At 45.6% G+C, this 6,000-nt stretch overlaps 1 protein-coding gene across 2 annotated transcripts in view; it reads right to left on the reverse strand.

The window, feature by feature from the left end:
• znf711 (zinc finger protein 711) overlaps positions 1-2,434 on the reverse strand; it is a 59,246-nt gene extending 56,812 nt beyond the window's left edge. Inside the window, exon 1 of one of the 2 annotated variants that reach the window (XM_078412312.1) lies at positions 1,951-2,434. The gene's annotated coding sequence lies outside the window, so the exon portion shown is untranslated. Of the gene's footprint in view, positions 1-1,723 lie in introns of both variants that reach the window. The other variant, XM_078412311.1, reaches the window with a different exon arrangement.
• Between the last annotated feature and the right edge of the window lie 3,566 nt (positions 2,435-6,000).

Below are 6,000 nucleotides of genomic sequence, written 5' to 3' on the forward strand. Positions count from 1 at the left end.
TTTCCCTTTCCCCTGACTCTCAGTCTGAATGGTCTCCACGCAAAGTCTGAAGAAGTGTCTCGACCGAAACATCACCCATTCCTCCTCTCCAGAGATGCTGCCTGTCCCGCTGAGTTACTCCAGCTTTGTGTCTATCCTCGGTTTAAACCAGCATCTACAGTTCCTTCTTACACAAAACATTACCTATTCCTTTTCTCCAGAAATGCTGCCTGACCGGCTGAGTTATTCCAGCTTTTTGTGTCTTTCATGACTGCTACACTGTATTACATTTTTTGCCCACTCTCTCTACCTGTCCAAGTCATTTTGCAGATGCTCTGCTTCCTCCACACTACCTTTCCCTCCGCCTATCTTCGGTCTATCTGTCCACATTCACTATCGATCCCCTGTTCACACTAGTTCCAAATTTCATTTTTGTATCCAATCCCTACACATTAGGAGCAATTTCGTAGAGGCCAATTAACCTACAAACCCACACATCTTTGCGGTGTGGGAGGAAACCCACGGGGTCACAGAGAGAACATGCAGACTCCACACAGACAGCACTGGAGGGCAGGGTTGAATCTGAGTCTCTGGCTTTGTGAGGCATTAGCTCCACCAGCTGCACCGTTAGGCCACCCTCAAATCCATGAGGATAACATTTAAAACACAGAAAATCACCAGGTCAGACATAATCTGTGGAGAAGAAACAGAAGTTAATATTTCAAATGTGTGACCTTTGGTCATTGACTTGAAACATTAATTTCTTTTCTTCGTACATTGATTCTGCACAATAAACATTTGCAATTTTTGTTTTAGCTCATATTTGCGATTTTCGTACTACTAGCATAATGCAATACAAAACATTATTCTCTACAGTTCAACATTATTTTGAATAGGCTCTGGTAACATTACAAAATCTCGAGGCAGGTAACCACTTTCCCCTGAAAACATTTTCCCACGGGTACTGCATAAGTAACACAAACGTTTCAGACAGAGGAAGCCTTACGACGTAGTTAGAAATTGACTGGGGGCGGGAATTCTTTTTGCTAATTCTGACAAAGGGAGTGGAGATAAGAGGTCAAACGGATTTGGGATAAAACAGTTAAAAGATATGAGTGACTAATGTCCGTACATTTTTAACTTTGATAGAAGTATTCTGCTCCAATTTAATATTTTTAAAACGGAAAATGTTCATATATAGAAAATTGAAACGAGTTTTTCAAGCTTAAACAGCATGCTGCAACGTCGCTGGAAATACAATGGGCGCCTTAGAGATATCTCGCTCAGCGAAGGCTGATCTCAAATCGCAGTCTGCAGCTGAACGCAGTATGTGCGTATCAGTATGATGGGTCCGAATAGTCATGTTTGTTCCTAAATGCTGCAAATCTCTTGGCGCATACATGCTATTTTCCAATTGCATCAGAGCTACAACCTCATGGAAGGTGAGGCGGTTGTAGTGAAGTTTAGGCGCGGGGAAAGAAGGCCGATCATGGCCGCTTACCCCTCCCCCCTCCCTCTCCGGTTCAGACACCAATCACCCGCCCAGTCGCCGACATGTTGTTTCTCCGCCATGTTACGCTCCCTGCTCCTAGCGCTCGTCCTCGCAGATTCGGGGAAGATCACCTCCGCACATACTGTTCGCCAAGGCCTAAACCCCAAATTTGGCTGTCCGGCTCTCCTTTGCTCCCGTATTTTACTTTGTTTAATTTCATTGAACCTGGCCGCGCACAAGAAAATAACTCACTCCAGTTTCTCCCTCGGGGGCGCCGTTCTCCTTCTCTACGGACGAAAGTCTGGGACTGAACGACGAAAATATCCTCCGTCTCTCCCTCCCTTTCTCGGTGGGCTTCTTCCCTTTGATCCGTTGAGATTTCAGGCCTTCTCTCGAGTCAGCCAGGGCGGGAGGAAGGAACAGGGCCGCGGCCTAACTGCGGCCTTAACCCGGCCTAGTTCGGCCCGCCCTTCAATTACCTCAGTACGGGGCCCGAGGCGCGCCCTTGGACTCGGCGCCCTCCCCCGCTGGGCGGGCCCAGTCACTGCTTAAACCGGCAACTTGCTCGCCGTGCTGTTGCCTACCCTCCCCTGCCTTGCTCTGAGGCGAGGTGAGGCGCGATGCCGTCTGCTGTCTGCCAAGGGCCGGACGCTAGCCGACTCCAGGCCCCGCCAATTAGGCTTCGATCTGGCGGCGGCGACGGCGGGCAAAGCGCGCGCCCGACCGCCCGCCCGCACCGGCTTTTCGGGGTTACGTCAGAGCGAGGCAGCTGAGGAGCTGCAGCCTGAGCCGCAGGGTAGAGCAGAGCGCAGGCTGATGCGCTGCCACGACAAAAAAAAACTCGGGAATCGGGCAAAATCTGCAGTAGCTGCAACAAAATAACGCAGCGCACGAAAGGGTAGAAGGTGCGTTACCTAAATCCTCCAACCAAGGAGTTTACTTTTACACACACGTTATATTCGGGAGGTAAAATACTACAGGCCCGACGGACGTATCACTCGAGTGTTTCCATTTCTGTTTAAACATTCGGCTTAGTTTGATTTGTGCCGTATTAAACAACACGTCAAGCCAGCCCTCTCAGTTGTAAATGGCCTCATCGGTGAACGAGAGAATTTGGAAGGTGAGGGAGAGGATTTGTAAAAATTTACAATCTCTAAAATAATCAACATGACTAAGTAATATTCAGGGCACGGGTCGACTACTTTTCATCAAAATGTACACTGCCACACCACTAAGATACATATTTACATGTTGCAGGGGAAATAATACTACAAATTAAGACGAACACCGACAGCTGCCCTCATTTCATTATCAAAACACAGGTCCTCATTGTAACCAGAGACAGAGTATACCTAACTGGAAGGATGGATACAAATAATGCATAGGCAACAGCTGTAAATTAATCTGAAAATCTGTTTATTAATTAAATGCAACCAGAAGGGTAGCACAGTTGGTAGAGCTGGTGCCTCACAGTGCCAAAGACTCGAATTCAATCCTGACCTTGGGAGCTATCTACATAGAGTTTGGACTACAGTTTCCTTCCACATCCCCAAGATGTGCGGGTATGTTGGTTAATTGGCCTTTGTAAAACTTCCCCTTGGAAAAGTGTGTAAGGAATGAGTGCAAAAATGGGATAACATCAAACTATTGTGAACCTGGAGATCGATAGTCAATGTGGACTCTGAGCTAAAGGACCTTTTCCAGTCTGAAGAAGGGTCTCAACCTGAAACGTCACACATTCCTTCTTTCCAGAGATGCTGCCTGTCATGCTGAGTTACTCCAACATTTTGTGTCTACGGCCTTTTTCCATGTTGTATATCTAAACCAATAAGTTTTTTTTGAAGAGCAGATGGTGATTGATGAATGTAGGCTAGTGGATGGAGTAACTCAGCAGGACTGGCAGAATTGCTGGAGAACATGGATAGGTGAGATTTACAGTCGAGACCCTTCTTCAGTGGATATTGTACACAAAGACTTTCGTCAGGCTTTTGACAAGGACCCTCATGATAGGCTGATCCAGAAGATTAGGGTGCATGGAATCCATGGTGACTTGATTTGGATTCAGATTTGGATCCCATAGAAGGCAAAGGCTGGTGGTGAAAGGGTGTTATTCTGGCTGTAGGTTGTTGGCCTGTGGTGTTCCACAAGGATTATTCTGGTACCTACAGGGAGGCTTTTTCAGACTGACGTCTGAAGAAGTGTCCTGACCCAAAACAACATCTATCCATAATTTCATAAATGCTAGTTTATACTAAAGATAGACACAAAATGCTAGAGAAATTCAGCGGGTCAGGCAACATTTCAATAGACAATAGGTATTTCACAAAATGCTGGAGTAACTCAGCAGGTCAGGCAGCATCTCAGGAGAGAAGGAATGGGTGACGTTTCGTGTCGAGACCCTTCTTCAGACAATAATAGACAATAGGTGCAGGCGTAGGCCATTCGGCCCTGTCGAGCCAGCACCACCATTCAATGTGATCATGGCTGATCATTCACAATCAGTACCCCTTTCCTGCCTTCTCCACATACCCCCTGACTCCGCTATCATTAAGAGCTCTATCTAACTCGCTCTTGAAAGCATCCAGAGCCTTCTGAGACAGAGAAATCCACAGATTTATAACTCTCTGAGTGAAAAAGATTTTCCTCATCTCCGTTCTAAATGGCCTACCCCTTATTCTTCAACTGTGGACCCTGGTTCTGGACTCCCAACATTGGGAACATGTTTCCTGCCGCTAGCGAATCCAATCCCTTAATAATCTTATATGTTTCAATAAGATCCCGTCTCATCCTTCTAAATTCCAGTGTATACAAGCCCAGTCGCTCCAGTCTTTCAACATATGACAGTCCCGCCATTCCGGGAATTAACCTAGTGAACCTACTCTGCACTCCCTCAATAGCAAGAATGTCCTTCCTCAAATTTGGAGGCCAAAACTGCACACAGTACTCCAGGTGTGGTCTCACTAGGGCCCTCTACTAATGCAGAAGGGCCTCTTTGCTTCTATACTCAACTCCTCTTGTCATGAAGTCCAACATGCCATTAACTTTCTTCAATGCCTGCTGTACCTGCATGCTTACTTTCAGTGACTGATGAACAAGGACACCCAGATCTCTTCGTACTTCCCCTTTTCCTAACGACACCATTCAGATAATAATCTGCCTTCCTGTTCTTACCAACAAAGTGGATAACCTCACATTTATCCTCATTAAACTGCATCTGCCATGCATCTGCCCACTCACACAAGCTGTCCAAGTCACCCTACAACCTCATAGCATCCTCCTCACAGTTCACACTGTCACCCAGCTTTGTGTCATCTGCAAATTTGCTAATGTTACTTTTAATCCCTTCATCTAAGTCATTAATGTATATTGTAAATAGCTGCGGTCCCAGCACCGAGCTTTGCGGTACCCCACTAGTCACTGCCTGCCATTCTGAAAGGGACCCGTTAATCCCTACTCTTTGTTTCCTGTCTGCCAACCAATTTTCTATCCATGTCAGAACCCTACCCCCAATACCATGTGCTCTAATTTTGCCCACTAATCTCCTATGTGGGACCTTATCAAAGCCTTTCTGAAACTCCGGGTACACTACATCCACTGGCTCTCCCTTGTCTATTTTCCTAGTTACATCCTCAAAAAATTCCAGAAGATTAGTCAAGCATGATTACCCCTTCGTAAATCCATGCTGACTCGGAACGATCCTGTTCCTGCTATCCAAATGTTCCACAATTTCTTCTTTTATAATTGACTCCAGCATCTTCCCCACCACTGATGTTAGGCTAACTGGTCTATAATTTCCCTTTTTCTTTCTCCCTCCTTTCTTAAAAAGTGAGATAACATTAGCTACCCTCCAATCCACGGGAACTGATCCTGAATCTATAGAACATTGGAAAATGATCACCAATGCGTCCACGATTTCTAGAGCCACTTCCTTAAGTACCCTGCAGACCACCAGGCCCTGGGGATTTATCAGCCTTCAGTCCCATCAGTTCTCCACAACACCATTTCCTGCCTAATGTGTATTTCCTTCAGTTCCTCCGTCACCCTAGGACCTCTGTCCACTAGTACATCTGGGAGATTGTTTGTGTCTTCCTTAGTGAAGACAGATCCAAAGTACCTGTTCAACTCATCTGCCATTTCCTTGTTCCCCATAATAAATTCACCTGCTTCTGCCTTCAAGGGACCCACATTTGTCTTAACTATTTTTTCCTCTTCACATACCTAAAGAAGCTTTTACTATCTTTTATATTCTTGGCTAGCTTACCTTCTTACCTCATCTTTTCTCCCCATATTTCCTTTTTAGTTATCTTCTGTTGCTCTTTAAAAGAGTCCCAATCCTCTGGCTTCCCGCTCATCTTTGCTATGTTATAGCTCTGCTCTTTTATCTCTGAAAAACACCTCCATGTACAACAGAAAATTCTCTGACCTGTAGTTACTCCAGCATTATGTGTTTTATCAAGATTCCAACAGCTGCAGTTTGTTTTGTCTCCTCTGAATGGAAATGTAAATGCATTAGGGTAGTAAGTTTGCAG

Source organism: Rhinoraja longicauda, chromosome 15 (assembly GCF_053455715.1).
Source record: "Rhinoraja longicauda isolate Sanriku21f chromosome 15, sRhiLon1.1, whole genome shotgun sequence".
In the NCBI taxonomy this organism is placed as follows: Eukaryota; Metazoa; Chordata; class Chondrichthyes; order Rajiformes; family Arhynchobatidae; genus Rhinoraja; species Rhinoraja longicauda.